At 52.5% G+C, this 18,216-nt stretch overlaps 2 non-coding genes across 2 annotated transcripts; one reads left to right on the forward strand and one right to left on the reverse strand.

The window, feature by feature from the left end:
• The first annotated feature begins 1,172 nt into the window (after positions 1-1,172).
• Positions 1,173-1,244, forward strand: trnag-ucc (transfer RNA glycine (anticodon UCC)). The gene has a single exon. It is a non-coding gene; the product is annotated as a tRNA-Gly (tRNA).
• A 4,828-nt stretch (positions 1,245-6,072) lies between these two features.
• On the reverse strand, positions 6,073-6,154 carry trnas-cga (transfer RNA serine (anticodon CGA)). The gene has a single exon. It is a non-coding gene; the product is annotated as a tRNA-Ser (tRNA).
• Between the last annotated feature and the right edge of the window lie 12,062 nt (positions 6,155-18,216).

Consider the following 18,216-nt stretch of genomic DNA (forward strand, 5'->3'; position numbering starts at 1 on the left):
CTCCCACTACATCCTATCTTTGTTCCACCCCCTCCCCTGACATCAGTCTGAAGAAGGGTCTGGACCCGAAACGTCACCCATTCCTTCTCTCCTGAGATGCTGCCTGACCCGCTGAGTTACTCCAGCATTTTGTGATACCTTCGATTTGAACCAGCATCTGCAGTTATTCTTCAATAGAAAATTACAGCAGTAAATTATCAGTTCGGCAATTGGGCTGAGGAATTATTATTTGAGTTTAATGCAGGAAAGTGCGAGCTGGTGCATTTTGGTAAGTTAAACTAGCGCAGGTCCTGAACAGTGAATTACAGCCCCCTGGTGAGTGTTGTAGAACATAAGGATCTAGGAGTGCAAGTACACAGTTCCTTGAAACTGGGATGTTTAGGAAGGAATTGCAGATGCTGATTTAAACCGTGTACACACAATGCCGGAGTAACTCAGCGGGACAGGCAGCATTTCTGGAGGGAAGGAATGGGGGATGTTTCGGGTCGAGGCCCTTCTTCAGACTAATCAGGGGAAAGCAAAACGGGAGATATAGGCAGTGATGTAGGGAGATATAGAACAAATGAATGCAAAAAAAGTAGCGATGATAAAGGAAACAGGCCATTGTTAGCTCTTTGCGAGGTGACAACGGGAACCCGGTTCGACTTCCGTGGGGGAGGGATGGAGAGAGAGGGAGTGCAGGGGTTACTTTGTTAGATAAATCAATATTCATACAACTGAGTTGTAAGATGCCCAAGGGAAATATGAGATGCTGTTCATCCAATTTGCGATTAACCTCACTCTGACAATGGAGGAGCCCTAGGACAGAAAGGTCAATGTGGGAATAGGAAGGGAAATTAAAGTGTTTGGCAACCCGGAGATCAGGTAGGTCCAGGCGGACTGAGCGAAGATGTCCAGCGGAACGATCGCCCAGTCTACTTTTGGTCCTGCCGATGTATAAGAGTCCACATGTTGAAAAACGGATACAATGGATGAGGCTGGAGGAAGTGCCTAACCTGAAAGGACTGTCGGGGTTCCTGGACAGAGTCGAGGGAGGAGGTATCAGTACAGCTGGAACTGCAGCAGTGTGAGAAATGATCCGTCAGGAAAGAGCGCGGGGACTGGTCATCAAGACACAAAGCCACATGGTGCTGGAGATCATTCGACACCCGAATATCCTGCGGCACCTCACAGCGATGGTGGTATAGTGGTGAGCATAGCTGCCTTCCAAGCAGTTGACCCGGGTTCGATTCCCGGCCATCGCAATTTGAGCAATTTTACTTCTCTAACATTGGAAATGATAGAAACGAACTTCATACAGAACACGATTTGTGCAGACCTCGATGGGCCGAGAGGACTGTTACGGCAAATTCACGTGCAACTTCTTAGATCCTCTCGGATCTTTCGCTCCCTTTGAATGCGATTCCATCGCCATTTGGTAAATCCATCAGCGGATCAGCGCAGATTCCTGTTCTCATTCTGTTGCAGATTCCCAGAGCAAACTCGGACACATCCCAACACGACATTGCGATCAATTCACACCGAGTAACGTTAATCTCGTCATCGCCAGCTGTCTTTCTATGTTTCGCCCGTGGAATCTCTCCCCTCGCTCCCCCTTCATTCCGACATAGACTTCTGCACTGAGATGTAGCATAGACAGCGCAGAAACAGGCCTTTCGGTCCCAAATATACATACCGACCATCCGTACTGAACGCGTTTAACAGTAACGACTTTATCTTCAATGCCTGGGTGATTCAAGGGCGAGAGATACATAAACACTGTGAGAATCCCCACCATCCACACATGGGGCCGGATCCAGATTTCAACTTCCGTGGACGCGGCGTGGGGATGGAATGACCTTCCGAAGCCCCTCATCAGTAGGTGAACCCCAATCAGGTCTCTCGCACACTCGGCTCCCTGGACAATAAACCCAATCTTTCCAGTCTCGCCTTTTGACCTATCCGCGCCACCTCGGGCAACATGTTGGTGCATCCCCTGCACCCTCCCCTTTGCACTCTGAGACTTTGCACTCCCCTTAGCGGAGTGAGGGGGTATGGGGAGAAGGCAGGAACGGGGTACTGATTGATAGTGATCAGCCATGATCGCATTGAATGGCGGTGCTGGCTCGAAGGGCTGAATGGCCTACTCCTGCACCTATTGTCTATTGTCTATTGTCTATTGACCCATTCATTCCCTCTGCTCCTCGGGAATATCCCCACTGTTATCCGCGCGGCTGTCATTGGTTTATCATCGTTTTAACCATCTTTACCGGTTTTATTTGTGGATCTGAAATAAATGTGGATTCCATTGGCAAATGCGGAATGGAAAATAAAAGCCGAGTTAAATAGCAGAGGATAGTTTCGATCTATCGACCTCTGGGTTATGGGCCCAGCACGCTCCCGCTGCGCCACTCTGCTAGTGAGTAGCACGTAAACAAGTGCGTTATGTTGTTCTGTTGTGAACGTTACGTCTTCCCTTGGGTTTTTTTGTCGTTTACTCTCCCGGCATCATATGGTCCCCCTTGCTAACCTTGTCTTTTTTTCCTGACCTAGTTCCCTTCTACTGTATTGATCCGCAACTAAGACAATTCATTCCCTTCGCAGATGCTGCAGGGCCTGCTGAATTTCTCCAAGTCACGGCGGTGTGCGGCTTGGGCGCAGGTGCTGAGCGCGATGCCTCGCACGTGCACTGTCCTTGTTAGTGGCTTTGGTCGCAGGTTTGGGAGATGTTATTCCAGTGGTCCTGGACAGGAACTGCCATGTTTATAATAGGCAATACACACTGATATACACTGCAGCACCTCATGCCTAAGGTGTGCGGTGAATATATTGTGAACTTGATTGGATGCGAATCAAGGGAGAAGCTTTCTCCTGGATGGAGTTCAAATTTCAAATTTTATGGAGAAGAGCGTTTTATGCTAATTAGGCGTGTTTTACTTAAGATCATGCAAATGCCTTGTGATAGGAATGTGTCGGGAAGAACTGATGATGCTGGCTTAAATCGAAGGCAGACACACAATGCTGGAGTAACTCAGCGGGACAGGCAGCATCTCTGGAGAGAAGGAATGGGTGACGTTTCGGGTTGAGACCCTTCTTCAGACTGATGTCAGGAGAGTGGGTAGGACAGAGATAGAATGTAGTCGGAGACAGTAAGACTGGTGGGAGAACTGGGAATGGGGAGGTGATGGAGAGAGAGGGAAAGCAAGGGCTATTTGAAGTTACAGATGTCAATGTTCATACCGCTGGGGTGTAAGCTACCCAAGTGAAATATGAGGTCCTGTTCCTCCAATTTGCGCTGGACTCACTCTGACAATGGAGGAGCCCAGGACAGAAACGTCAGATTGGGAATGGGAGCGGAAGTTAAAGTGTTGAGCAACCGGGAGATCAGGTAGGTTCAGGCGGGCTGAGCGGAGGTGTTCAGTGAAACGATCGCTGAGTTTGCGGTTGGTCTCGCCGATGTCCGGAAGTTGACACCTGGAACAGCGGATACAGTAAATGGGGTTGGAGGAAGTGCAAGTGAACCTCTGCCTCGCCTGGGAGGACTGTCGGGGTCCTTGGATGGAGCTGATGGGTGAGGCAAAGGATTTATTCACAAAATGCTGGAGTAACTCAGCAGGTCAGGCAGCATCTCGGGAGAGAAGGAATGGGTGACGTTTCGGGTCGAGACCCTTCTTCAGACTGATGTCGGGGGTGGGACAAAGGAAGGATATAGGTGGAGACAGGAAGATAGAGGGAGATCTGGGAAGGAGGAGGGGAAGGGAGGGACAGAGGAGCTATCTGAAGTTGGAGAAGTCGACGTTCATACCACCGGGCTGCAAACTGCCCAGGCGAAATATGAGGTGCTGCTCCTCCAATTTCCGGCGGGCCTCACTATGGCACTGGAGGAGGCCCATGACAGAGAGGTCAGACTGGGAATGGGAGGGGGAGTTAAAGTGCTGGGCCACTGGGAGATCAGTTTTGTTAATGCGGACCGAGCGCAGGTGTTCAGCGAAGCGATCGTCGAGCCTGCGCTTGGTTTCGCCGATATAAATAAGTTGACATCTAGAGCAGCGGATGCAATAGATGAGGTTGGAGGAGGTGCAGGTGAACCTCTGTCTCACCTGGAAAGACTGTTTGGGTCCTTTGATGGAGTTAAGGGGGGAGGTAAAGGGACAGGTGTTGCATCTCGTGCGGTTGCAAAGGAAAGTGCCCGGGGTTGGGGTGGTTTGGTGGGAAGAGACGAGTTGACTAGGAAATTGCAGAGGGAACGGTCTCTGCGGAAGCAGAAAGGGGTGGAGATGGGAAGATGTGGCAGTTGGAGGTGTTGTAGGATTATATGCTGGATGCGACGTCTGGTGAGGTCAAGTCCTTGTTGCGAATGGGGGGGGCGGGGGGAGGGGGGGCAACAGCGGAGCTGCGGGATATCGAGGTGACCCTAGTGAGAGCCTCATCAATAATTGAAGAGGGGAACCCCTGTTTCCTAAAAGATGAGGACATCTCCGCCGCCGCCAATTTATATTCAAACCACTGTATTATGCAAAATAATTCGGCAAAATAATATAGCCAAAGAAAACAGGAAACTTTCTTGAATTTTCATCGGACTGAACTAATTGCTTGGGTTCGCGCCCGGAGGAGCGACCTGATACGTGGAATACGTGCGACTGTTTATCCCTTTTACGTGGTCGCTTATTTCAAAATTCAACTGAGCATTGGCAAACCGAGCACAATTGTGCGCACATTAATATTGTTGTGTGTTGGGAACCTCTCCACTCACGGCATTCTCACGTATCCGTAGAATTTGGAACAAATTCTGTATTTTTAATTTGAGTACGAGTGTGTGAACATTTTGAGGCACTGGCCCAACTATTCTGCTGCCCAATAACTCCTTCGGCGAGGTTTTAAATCGCATTTTCATGAATCCATGAATTATTTTTATGTAGGCGAGAAAATATTTTATAGTCTGGATAGATACATTTCCGGCCGACATCCATTCCACGGACCGAGGAGCGCATCACACACCAATTCAACACAACTAGTCGGGTAAAGACGGAATTTCGGCTTGATAAACGGCTTCACCTATTCCAGTCACTTTGCACAGTACTTTTGTCAGGGGTTTTGCTTCTCTCGGAGCAACAGTGAAAATGAGCGTCACTCCGTTCCGTACTTGTACTGATGGAATCATTTGGGCTTCCTTGGACTAGGTAATGCGTTGGAGGTGCAAAGAGTGCCGATGGGGGAAGGAGGAATGGATGGGTTGGAGAAGCCGAGCGCTTGGAGAACTACTTCCGGAAACAAAGGCGCTGATGATGTGCTAACTTCACTTCTTTTTAACAGAATTTTGCGGTGGCCCTTCCTGTGTCCGATACCATTTCAGTAGCCGGAACTTAAACTTGATGCTTTATCGGTAGCTGAAATCCCCGGCAACACTTGCACCGTGTGACAGATCGGATGACCAGTACTGTCTGACAGCGGCCCTTATCCCGCTCGTATTTGCTGCTGTTTTGCGTCTCACTCCGCGTTTTAGTTCACTGAGATCTGCAACCGTGTAACTGGCATCCATTCAGCCAGTAGCGATGGGCTTTCGATAAGGTATTGGATACAGAATCTAATGACAGTCCCCCATGAAGTCGTGGATTCCTTCCTCCTAGGGGGCAGAATCAGAGGGGAGTCCCTGGATTGGAGTGGGTTCAGTCAGAACTGCAGACGACCAGGGCTAAAAACAGTTCAGTGACAGGAGCAAGGTGAATCTACCCCTACCTTTTGTACACGAGGTTCAGCGGCTGATATGGCGTTTTATTTTCCTTTCCGTCTTATTTAGTCATTGAATTTTGAATAAGATGACGGCACCAACCCAATGAGCAACAGCCCGTTCCCCCACTAGGAACTTTTGAGCCTCATTTCGCTCTCGAAGGGAATCTGCGCCACATATATCCGACAGCACAGCTATCAGCTCCCATCGCCTGAACAGGGAAGGTAACCGACTGCCCAATTCATAATCGCCAAAACCAAACAGGGTGACCCGGTGAGGAATAGGTGAGGCCTCATGAGACCTGAAAGTGAAGTAAAACTGGGAGGAGTAGTCGGCCGTTCAGCACCAGGCGCTGAAGATGCTGTCGCTGCGAGCAGGGTTCGAACCTGCGTGGGGAATCCCCATTGGATTTCGAGTCCAACGCCTTAACCACTCGGCCATCGCAGCTCTCTTGATCTCATTTGCTGCACCGCGATTCAGAAAAGATAGCGCTGTGAGAAATAGTAATTGGTGCATATGTTGGTCTGGGTTTGAAATGTTGTCTCCTTTGTTGTTTGTACACAAATAAAACGGCAGACGATGCTAAGCAGCGTTCCAATGACAATTGAATAATTGGCCGATATTGCATTGTTTTCGCACGGTTAGCAAGGAAAACGCGTGGACACTGATTCGTCCCTGCCTTCTGTACCAATTATGAAGAGGTTTCGTACGGCCCAAATTTTGTATATTCCCAGTTATTCTCCGTCATTAATATGTACAATGGCGCGCAGCCGAGTTGTTCAATTTTCCTTATTTTCTGCTATTGTATCACTTTCATATCTGAAGAAGGGTGTCGACCCAAATCGTCACCCATTCCTTCTCTTCAGAGATGCTGCCTGTCCCGCTGAGTTACTCCAGTTATTTGTGTCTATCTTCGGTTTAAACCAGCATCTGCAGTTCAATCTTACACACTTTTATATCTCTCTTCCTTTTGTATCAAAGTGGCCCGCAGCCGGATTTACCGATTCCACTGTATTTCATCCGCCTGATGGCTATTCAGTCGTCTCGGCATGTTCCTTCATTGCTCCCTGAATTACTCCATATGCGTGATTGTAAATGATTCGTTTTCCATTACTCCTGAGAAGTCAAAATGCCCAGCCAGTGGAGAAACGACAGGTCACGTCACGCGGAACGATGAGCGAAACACCAGTCGCTCAGGTGAGCACTGATGAATGCTTCGATTTGAAGCTGTTCCCTCAGACGGTTAATTCACCCGATGCACAAATAGGATATGGCTTATTTGAGTGATATCACGTCACTTCACACAATGGGTAAAAGCAAACGTCCATCCGGTGGCATGTGTACGTTTAAATCCATTAATCCTGATAGGTATTATTCCCATGGTATCACCCTAAACACATCAAACCGCTTTCTATCAGAAACTGACGGCTGGTGTATGATGTCACCGAGATGAGCATAAACGAGGGACCTGCTGCAAATAAAGATCCTCGTGAGGTAACGGAAGTAATTGGAAAACGATACAACATTAACAATCATTGCAAAAGGACGCCGGTCTGGAATTATTACTTTCGTCTAAATATCATCGGAATGTGTTCTGTCAACAGAGAGGCAAGCGACCAGCTCTGCCGCTGAGCATCATCTAACAGGGCACGGTGAAGTGTTCAGACTAATAATCAGATCAGCAGGGCCTCAGTTCTCGGGTGGGGTGGAACAGTCCCACGCTCCTTCGTGACGGATCATTTCTCACTCTGCTGCAGGTCTACATTCACTATACCTCCTCCCTCCATTCTGTCCAGACACCCCGACGGTCCTTTCAGGTTAGGCAAAGGTTCACTTGCACCTCCTCCAAACTCATCTACTTTATCCGTTGTTCAACATGTGGATTATCATACATCGGCCAGACGAAACGTAGACTGCGCGATCGTTGAGCTGAACACCTTGGCTTAGTCCGCCTTTACCTACCTGATCTCCCGGATGCCAAACACTTTAATTCCCCTTCCCATTCTTACACTGACCTTTATATCCTCGACCTCCTCCCTTGTCAGTGAGGCGAATGGCCAATTGGAAGAACAGCATCTCATATTTCGATTGGGCAGCTTACAATCCAGTGGTATGAATGTTGATTTCCCTAACTTCATGTAACCCTTGCACTTCCTCTCTCTCGACCTCTCCCCCACTCAAGTCGCACCAGGTTCACGTTCTCGCCCAGCAAACAGCTGACAATGGCCTGTTTCCTTTATCGTCATTACGTTTTTGCATACCTTTCATTAATTTGTTCCATATCTCTCCACATCGCTGTCAGTATCTCTCGTTTTCCTTTCCCCTGACTAGTCTGAAGCAGGGTCTAAACCCGAAACGTCACCCATTCCTTCTGTCCAGAGATGCTGCCTCTCCCGCTAAGTTACTCCACAAGTTTGTGTCTATCTTCGGTTTAAACTAGCATCAGCAATTCTTTCCTACATTTCCCACTTTCAACGAACTATGTACTTGCACTCCTAGATCCTTCAACACTCCCCAGGGGGCTGCCATTCACTGTGAAGGGCCTGCGCTAGTTTGACTTACCAAAATGCAACAACTCGCACTTTCCCGCATTAAACTCAAATAATAATTCCGTCGCCCACTTGCCGAACTGATCAACATAATGCAGTAATTTTCTGGTAACTTTCCTCGCTAACTAAGATATCACCAAATCGGTTTTTTTAAACGACAGAGAGCAATGGACTCAGAACCGATTACTGAGCCACGTCTCTATTCACGGCCAGTCCGAAATACAACTTTCCACCGTTCACGATCTGCTTAACTCCATGAAACCAATTCACTATCCACGAATTGTCTGCTTTTCCTTTCGCTCCAACCTCTTTTAGAGTACCAGCCTGTATCTTCCGCTCAAGCAGAACGTTCCAGAGAGCATGGTGCCTCGATCACTCTGTCACTGTTGCTGCTCGAAGCAAATAGATTATGGCGGTTAAGATGCTTTTAAATTGTCATATAAATATCCATATAAATACACCCTTTTGGTCTCAGTTAGATATAGATCCCGTGCAGGGAGAAGAGTAGTTTGCCTTGACTCTTTTCCTTCTCTCCTAAACCAGTACCAGTCTCCGTGACAAGGCTGATGTCTTTAGCCACTTTGCCGTTTGAGGTTCCTCCAGCTGCTCACTGACCGAGTGAGGAAACTATGGTTCCGTCCGGACAACCTCAGCACTGCCGGTGAGACGGAGCGCGACATAAATAGGGACAATATTGAGATGGTTACATTTATGGTGCAGGGACAACGTAGATGGGTTGCCACCCGGATGAGGAGTAAGCAGAGAGTGCAGGAATCCCCTGTGGCCATTTCCCTCTAAAACATGCATGCTCTTTGGAAACTGTTGGGCGATGACCTGTCAGCGACGAGTAGCATCAGCAGACAGTGGCACCATGCCAGGCCCTGAGACACAACATAGAAGGGCGAAGACCAACAAAGCAATAGTGATAGGAGACTTGTTAGGGGGACGGCAGAAGGTTATGTGGCCGCAGACTGGGTGCCTGCACTCCCAGACAGAAGAATAGTGTGTTGCTTTTCCGATGCGAGGGAGTCTCGGTGCGACTGCAGAACGTTTACGAGGATCTGGAGGAGCGACTGCAGAACATTCTCACGGGTGAAGATGAGAAGCAATAAGTCATTATGCACGTCATATGGAGTTAAGCAAAACGAATCTCAAGGGCAGTGATCTCCAGAGTATTCCCGAGACACGCGGTATTGGGTGTAATAATAGTGTGGCGGCACCCGGGGGCTAGGCCACTCCCTTGGTCATTCCACTCGGCACTCAGTGGACGGGAGGGATTAGGTCACTTCCTGGGTCAGTCCCCTTGGGTCAGGTGGTCTGGGACTATAAAGGGTTTGGGTGTGTCGACTCACGTTATTCTTGAGTGCGGTGTTTGATACCACAGGTAATAAAGTTATTAATTACTCACCTGGCGTCTGGCCTGATTACCGCGGTGACCGCACCCACTACACTGGTGACCCCGACTTTCCCTCGCAAGTCGCGATGGACCAGAACCTGCAACTACCCGACTCTTCCAGTCAACCACAACCACAACCACAACCGCTTTTGGACCTTCCCGCGGACCCTGCCGCCCGCGCCGCTATCCACGCCGTGTCGGTGTGGCTGCCTCCATTGTGGACCGAGGACCCCGACTTCTGGTTTGACCAGGCCGAGGCACAGTTCGCCCTGCGGGGAATAACTGCCGACGCCACTAAATACTTTCACGTGGTCAGCGCCCTCGACCCGGCCACCGCGCGCCTGGTCCGACCCTTCCTCCGCGACCCCCCGGCAACCGATAAATACGTGGCCCTTAAAGCCTTCCTCCGTCAGCAGTTCGGCCTCTGCGAGGCTGAGCGGGCAACCCGGATCCTCCGAATGCCGCCCCTGGGTGACCGCCGCCCGTCGGTACTACTGGCCGACATGCAGGCACTGCTAGGCGACTACGAGCCCGGGTTCCTTTTCAAACATGTTTACCTGATGCTGCTGCCGTCCGACCTCCGCCAGCAGCTCCTCGACGCCCCGTTCCCCAACATGCAGGCGTTGGGCAGGCGCGCCGATGAGCTCATGATGGCCCGTCACCTGGCCCTCGACGCGTTGGAAGTCCATCCAACGGCCGACGACTACCCGCAGGTAGGAGCCTCGATCGCCCGCATTACTACCGCTCCCCGACAGCCTTCCCGACGGTATCCGGCTTCAGCAGCTCACCCAGCCGGCGGCGCGTCTTTTTCGCACGGCCCGCCTGCAGTTCCCCCACCCGCCACCGGAGGTCGCTGGTGGTCGGACCCAGGGGTCGCGCGCAGCCTGCCGGCAGTTCCTCCATACGCCACCGGAGGTCGCTGGTGGTCAGATCGGCCCGCACAGCCGCCCGTTTTCACGGAACCCAGCAGAGGGGGCTGGTGCTACTTCCATCGGCGGTGCGGCCCTTCGGCCCGTCAATGCCGGCAGCCCTGTTCGTTCCCGGGAAACGCAGAGGCCGGCCGTCACTGATTGCTTCGGCGGCCGGCCAGATTCATCGTGTGTTTGCGTGGGACCGCCGCTCCGGGGCCCGTTTCCTCGTAGACACCGGGGCGGAGGTGAGTGTTGTTCCCCCTTCGCAGGCTGACCTCCGTAGTGGTAACCGCGGTCCCCTCCTCGCCGCAGCCAACGGGACCACAATCCGTTCATATGGTGTGCGCACGATCTCCCTCAACTTCGGGGCGAGCAGCTTCTCGTGGCCATTTGTGATCGCGGATGCCACTGTTGGGTGCGGATTTCCTACGGGCACATTCCCTGCTCGTGGACGTTAAGCGGCAGCGTTTAGTGCACTCCGTCACTCTGCAGCCCATTTTCCTCCGCTTGGGCGACCCGGTCGTGCGTCCTGATGGGCCCCTGTCGTCCGTGGACGCTGTGTTCTCACGAATTCTGGCCGAATTCCCCGATATTCTGGACCCCCAGTTCCACTCCGCCGCCCCGAAGCATGGGGTGGTGCATCATATAACGACTACTGGCCCGCCCTTGTACGCCCGGGCACGGCGTCTTCCACCGGACAAGCTGCGTCGCGCTCGGGAGGAGTTCCGCCTTATGGAGTCACTGGGGATCGTGCGCCGTTCAGACAGCCCGTGGGCGTCCCCGCTACATATGGTCCCCAAGGCAGACGGTGGTTGGCGTCCTTGCGGAGATTACCGCCGGCTTAACGATGCCACAATCGCCGACAGATATCCGGTCCCTCACATCCAGGATTTTAATGCCCACCTGGCTGGGGCCACGGTATTTTCCAAGGTCGACCTGGTGCGTGGCTATAACCAAATTCCAGTCCACCCCGACGACGTCCCCAAGACGGCAATCGTGACGCCATTTGGCCTATTTGAATTCCTCCGCATGCCGTTCGGACTCAAGAACGCTGCGCAAGCCTTTCAGCGACTTATGGACTGCGTGTGCCGTGGCTTGGAATTCGTATTCGTATACCTGGACGACATATTGGTGGCGAGCCGCTCGAGACAGGAGCATATTGCCCATCTCCGCCAGCTATGCCAACGCCTTAGCGATCATGGGCTGGCCATCAACATCACCAAATGCCGTTTCGGGGTGGCATCCATCGAATTCCTGGGCCACCACGTGACCACGCACGGTGCGCTGCCGCTCCCCAACAAGGTGGACGCGGTGCGCCAGTTTCCACGCCCGACCACCGTGAAGGGCCTCCAGGAGTTCGTGGGAATGGTGGCCTTTTACCACCGATTTGTGCCATCTGCAGCCCGGATCATGCGCCCGCTTTTCCATCTCATGGCGGGCAAGCGCAGGGAGGTCGAATGGACCGATGATGCGGTGGCGGCGTTCCAACACGCCAAGGAAGCCCTGGCTGCGGCCACGATGCTCGTGCATCCACGGGTTGATGCACCAACCAGCCTGACGGTCGACGCTTCAGAAGTAGCGGTTGGGGCGGTGCTCGAACAGCACACGGATGGGTGTTGGAAGCCTCTGGCCTTCTTCAGTAGGCACCTCAGCGGCGCACAGCGGAACTACAGTGCCTTTGACCGCGAGCTCCTTGCCCTTTACCTTGCGGTCCGCCACTTCCGCTATTTTCTCGAGGGGCGGACTTTCACCGCGTACACGGACCACAAGCCCCTTACTTTCACTTTCGCCAAGGTGTCCGACCCGTGGTCAGCTCGCCAGCAGCGGCAGCTGGCTTACATCTCGGAATTTACTACCTCCATCCGTTTCATCGGGGGTAAAGACAACCGGGTGGCCGACGCCTTGTCTCGACCCGCGGTCCACGCCGTCCTGCAAGTGGCTGATGGAATCAACTACTCAGCCCTGGCGGCGGCCCAGCTGTCCGATAACGAGATGTCCGCCTACCGTACCGCCGTTTCGGGCCTCAGGTTGGAGGACGTTCCCTGTGGCACTGGGGGCGCGACACTGCTTTGCGATGTGTCCACCGGGCAGCCACGCCCAATCGTGCCTGTTGCCTGGCGACGCCGGGTGTTCGAGGTGCTCCACGGGCTGTCCCACCCTTCCATTCGGGCGACGACGACCCTCGTGGCTTCCCGTTTCGTTTGGCACGGGTTACGCAAGCAGGTTGGGCATTGGGTGCGCACCTGCATCCCGTGCCAAACCTCAAAGGTACAGCGGCATGTGCGTGCGCCGCTCCAGGAGTTCCCCGTCCCTCGCCACCGTTTTGACCACATCCATGTGGACATCGTGGGGCCGCTGCCGCCTTCTCGGGGTTTCACCTACCTCCTGACAATGGTGGACCGTTTCACGCGGTGGCCGGAGGCAGTTCCACTGCCGGACACGTGTGCCTCTACTTGTGCCCGTGCCTTGGCGGCAAATTGGATTGCCAGATTTGGGGTTCCGCTCCATATTACGTCCGACAGGGGGCCACAATTCACCTCCGAGCTGTGGTCATCCATGGCCCAACTGCTGGGGGTTAACCTGCACCGCACCACAGCATACCATCCGCAGGCGAACGGCCTGGTGGAGCGTTTCCACCGCCAGCTCAAGGCCGCTCTGAAGGCCCGGCTCGTTGGCCCGGACTGGGTTGACGCGTTGCCGTGGGTTTTACTGGGTGTCCGCACCGCCCCCAAGGAGGACTTGACCACCTCCTCGGCGGAATTGGTTTACGGGGCTCCGTTGACGGTGCCCGGAGAGTTCGTTCCCCCCGCCCAGGGTCAGGCAGAACAGCCCTCAGCCGCCCTGCAACGCCTTCGGGAGACGGTGGGCTCGCTGGCGCCAGTGCCGACGTCTCGCCACGGTTCGGTGCGGTCACATGTCCCTTCCGCCCTGCAGGACTGTCCTTTTGTGTTCCTGCGTCGGGATGCCCACCGGCCACCCCTTCAGCGGCCTTATGAGGGACCGTTCAAAGTGCTTGTGCGGGGCTCTGCCACCTTCGTGTTGGACATGGGGGGTCGTCCTGAGACGGTCTCTCTTTCATGGCTGAAGCCGGCGCATGTGGACATTAGCCAGCCGGTGCTACTGGCGCAGCCTCGCCCTCGGGGTCGTCCCGCGTCCCGGCCCTTACCCCCGAAGTTCCCGCGGGTGCCTTCCCCTGGCGGGGTGGTTCTGCTTCCTGCGCCCGCCGTGGCGCGCACACGGGCTGGCCGTTTCGTCCGTCCCCCTGTCCGTTTCGTGCCTTCGGTTCTTGGGGGGGGGTCCTGTGGCGGCACCCGGGGGCTAGGCCACTCCCTTGGTCATTCCACTCGGCACTCAGTGGACGGGAGGGATTAGGTCACTTCCTGGGTCAGTCCCCTTGGGTCAGGTGGTCTGGGACTATAAAGGGTTTGGGTGTGTCGACTCACGTTATTCTTGAGTGCGGTGTTTGATACCACAGGTAATAAAGTTATTAATTACTCACCTGGCGTCTGGCCTGATTACCGCGGTGACCGCACCCACTACAATAGGAAGATAGGACAGATTATTGTTTTTGTCAGGCGTTGGAGGTATTCAAGGAGGTTGCAGGGATTCAAATTGTTGGATCATTGGGATATCTTCTGGAGCAAGGCTGACCGTTACAATAGGGCAGGTTTGTGCCTGAACTAGAGAGTACCAATATTCTTGCTAGTGCTACTGAGGCGGCGTAAACTAGAGAGGCAGGAGCAAGGGAAGCGAAGTAGATGGTCAGCAAATGTAAGGGGTGATTGATAGGTGGAGGCAATGATCACTCATTCTCAAACTGGGAGAAATTATGGAATATGGTGAGTTAGATGGGGTAAAGTGTGTTTATTTCAAAGCAAAGGTGTATCGAGTGTAAAGCAGAAGAACGTAGAGTCCGGATCAATGTTTGAAACTTATCCTTGACCCACCTGCCCATGTTTGGCCGATATTCATCCAAATCTTTCTAAGCCATGTACCTGCATCAATGCATTTTAAATGTTGTTCCAGTACCTGCTGCAACTATGTCCCCTGGCAGCTCGCTCCAAATACACACCACCCTCTGTGTGAAAAGGATGTCCCTCAGGTTCCGACTGAATATTTCCACTCTCACCATGAACCTATATCCTCTGGTTCTCGAATATTCTACGCTGGATGAAATACTCAGTGCATCTACCCTATGTATTCCTCTCATGATTTTATACCCCTCTATCTGATCACCCATCTTCCTTCTGCTCTCGAAAGTAAAATGCCCGAGTCTGCCCAACCTTTCTGTACAACTCAGACCCTTATCCTCTGGCAACATTCTCGTGAATCTTCTCTGCACTCTTCCCATCGTGACAATATATTTGAAGACAATCTACGGAAAGATAGTAAAGCAACAGTGTTGGCGTAGTGGGCAAATGTAACTTCCCCAATACTCAAGAGACCTGCTCAGTACAAAAGACCTGGAAGGGGTAGAATGTATTTAGTTTATTTGATGCATCCGAGAATGTTTCCTGAAACAGTGTCTGAAGAGTGCAACTCGAGGAGGGATCAGACTGGACCATGTACGGAGAAACAAATATGGCCAGATGCCTGGTGTTTCAGTGGATGATATTGTCCGTACCGTCAGCACATACGTACTTTAAGATAGTCATGGGTAAGGATAAGTCTGGATCTTGGGGTAACGTATTGGGGTAAGCCATTATGAGCAGGAGCTAGCGAGAAACAAAATGAGAGAATATTATTAGGTAAAAGTCCACATGGTAGTCGATTAAAGTCTAGTTATTCAGAATTCAGTTCCAGTATAGTCCTGTAAGAAGGGAGGATAAGGAGGCAAGTTAACGGAACCTTAAATGACCAAGGACCATGCTAATTTGATCATAACGTCAAAGGTTGTCTATACAAGTACAGACAGATGAATTCAGATGGGTAATTTGAGGATTAGTAAGCAAGCAAGAAAATAAAACAAGTGAGCAGTTAGAAGGGTCAAAATGTCCCGTGAAATGTCACTGACATCGGATAAAAGAAAATCCCAAAGCTTTTTGTACGGAGTTGAACCGCACAAAAGCCGTTATGTGGACCGAGCTGAACCTATCACTCCACACCGTGTTCCTCCGCGTTATAAATGCGGCACCTGAACATGACGCAATAAGACAGAATACATGCATTTATAGAAGTTTGCGTGAGTGTTCGGAGTCGTGTCAGATTGATTTAAACTTCGGAGAAAGCAAAGACGCTATCGCACCTTTATCGTGGTGGTATCTACTTGCTGGGCCCAGAACAGGTGGGACTCACGGTGGATGAACGTGAGGGGGGAGGGGAAGACAATGAGGACACGGCTTGGGGGGGGGGGGCATCCGTGAGGGATGGTGGGAGAACAAGGGGGACCCGGTGTGGGGGAAGGGGGAACTCTAGTCTAGATTCCTCTGCCCATGGGATAAGTCTGCGTTCGTTTGTTTCTTTGTTCATTTGTTCCGGTGAAGGCGTTGTGCACAGGACAGCCGGCCAACTGTCGCTTGTCTTTGTCTTTTTGTTTTCACTTTTAATTTCAAGTTATTGTGCACCTTGTGTGTTGTGACTGTCGGCAGACCAATTTCCCTCCGGGGATGAATAAAGTTTTATCGTATCGTATCGGATGTATCGCATCCAAGATGTTAACGCCAGGAATTCGATGCCATTACTTCCCTTCATCATCGACCCTCAATCTAAATAGATGCTGCTAAATTAGATCACTGTAAACTTGGTGGTTGGTGGCGGACACTGGATGCGGTGGGCCGAAGAGCCTGATTCTGGCTTAAATAACTTTGATTATTTAATCAAACAATGACTTGCAATATAGACCCGCGGTGCCTTTAAGATGGGAATTTTCTGAGCGTTCCCTGAAGACAGAAGCACCTTCACTGGTTGATTGGAAGCAGGCCCATCCACGAGATTCAGGCCGGAATGCGGGAGGCGGCGGACTCTGGGCCTCCGGCTGATTGGGTCATCCATTGACTGGCGGTAAAACAGCGCCGGGTGAAAAAGGAGGAGACGGCTCTAGCGCATCACTGACCCGGAGACTTGGCGCGTTGAGATGGACGGGTTATGGGCACTTTCTTTGGCTTTTGCTGCAACCTATTCAGCGCAGCCGCTCTCTCTGCATCTCCCGGTCGATAAATGTTGGCTGTCTCCTCAATTCCGCAAAGACTGCGGGTTTGTGGGGATTTCTGGCCGCGAGTGCGTGCAGAGAGGCTGCTGCTTAGATGCAGATAGTGCGCATATTCCGCCGTGTTTCTATTCACTTGACAACCTGCCGGGTGTGTATCTTTCTGGTTACTGTGTTCTGGGGATTCGCCGATCTCTTTAATCCTGATTCTCGTGGGTATCAAAGGCACTCACGAGTTGATCGAGGCTCCTCCCGTCTGGAGCGGGTTACATTGTTCACCGCTGAAACGTAGAATTCTGGTCGTTTTTTGTCATTCTGTGCCGGTGCTTTCCCGCTGTTTGGTATTAGTCATGTTACCGTGGAGGAGGGAAAGGGAGGGGCTGGGGCTGAGCGCCCCTTTTGTTACTACACGCCAGCCCCCAGCCCCAAATCAATAGACACCGGCAGATCAGCCGCATCTGTGCGGGGCAGGGAGCTGGTCACATGGGTTTACATTGGAGAGGGTGTAGATGGGAGCTATGGTTTGTGACCAGTTGTCCCGGGTCTCGACTCTACCGTGCATTATCTAACAGCCTTTCGTTGCCCATTCCACAGTGTGCACAAAGGACGGGCAGATTCTGGTCGCTATCGCCAAGGATGTGACGCGGCCCCCTGTAAAACTGAGCACGGTGTACGTGAAGAATGGGTCCGGAGTCGAGTGCCGTCCCATCGCCGTCTCTGCAGATGTTGTGCTCTTCCAGTTCGCGCTCACCGAGTGTGGCACCACGCAGCGGGTAGGTGTTGGGGTGGGGGTCATGACAGGCGCCCGCGCAGGCACTGATGGTCTTTTGTCTCATGTAGAAGTACGGAGGGAAGGTGGTTTGTGAAACGGACGTGCTGGGACAGTTTGAGATCTTGCATGGAGCTCTGGCCTCGGTGAGCCGGGATAGTCCGTTCAGGTGAGTTTGGGAACGGCTTATGCGGCGAGTGGGGGTGAGGAGCCGGGTCGGCAAGTGTCCGTTCTCTTTCAGGCTCCACGTGCAGTGCAGTTACGAGGGAAGCCAGGAGTCCGAGCTGCAGGTGACGCCCCGTATAGACTCGATTACTCCGCCACGTCCTGCCAATGAGACCGCCCCCTTCTTCTGGAGCTGCGAATAGCGAGAGGTAGCGAGTGTTCCGTTGCTCAGTATCCAACTGCAGGCTCTCTGCAAATACATACTGGCCGCCCTTTCTCTTTCTCTCTGCAGATGGCAGATACCGGAGCTGGTACGTGGCCAGTGACTACCCGATCGTCTGTGTGCTGCGGGACCCCGTGTTTGTGGAGGTTCGTGAGCTGAACCGCAACGACCCAACCCTTGTGCTGGTTCTCGATGACTGCTGGGCGACCCCAGGGCCCGAGCCTTATTAGGGGCTCCGCTGGGACCTTCCGGTGAACAGGTGAGGGTCAGGGACCGTGAGTCAGATTGGGGAAGCCATTGGTGAGTGTGAGGCCCGCGGAAGATCCCGCTGTCTTTCTCTATTGAACCCTC

This window comes from Rhinoraja longicauda, chromosome 34, assembly GCF_053455715.1.
Source record: "Rhinoraja longicauda isolate Sanriku21f chromosome 34, sRhiLon1.1, whole genome shotgun sequence".
NCBI lineage: Eukaryota > Metazoa > Chordata > Chondrichthyes > Rajiformes > Arhynchobatidae > Rhinoraja > Rhinoraja longicauda.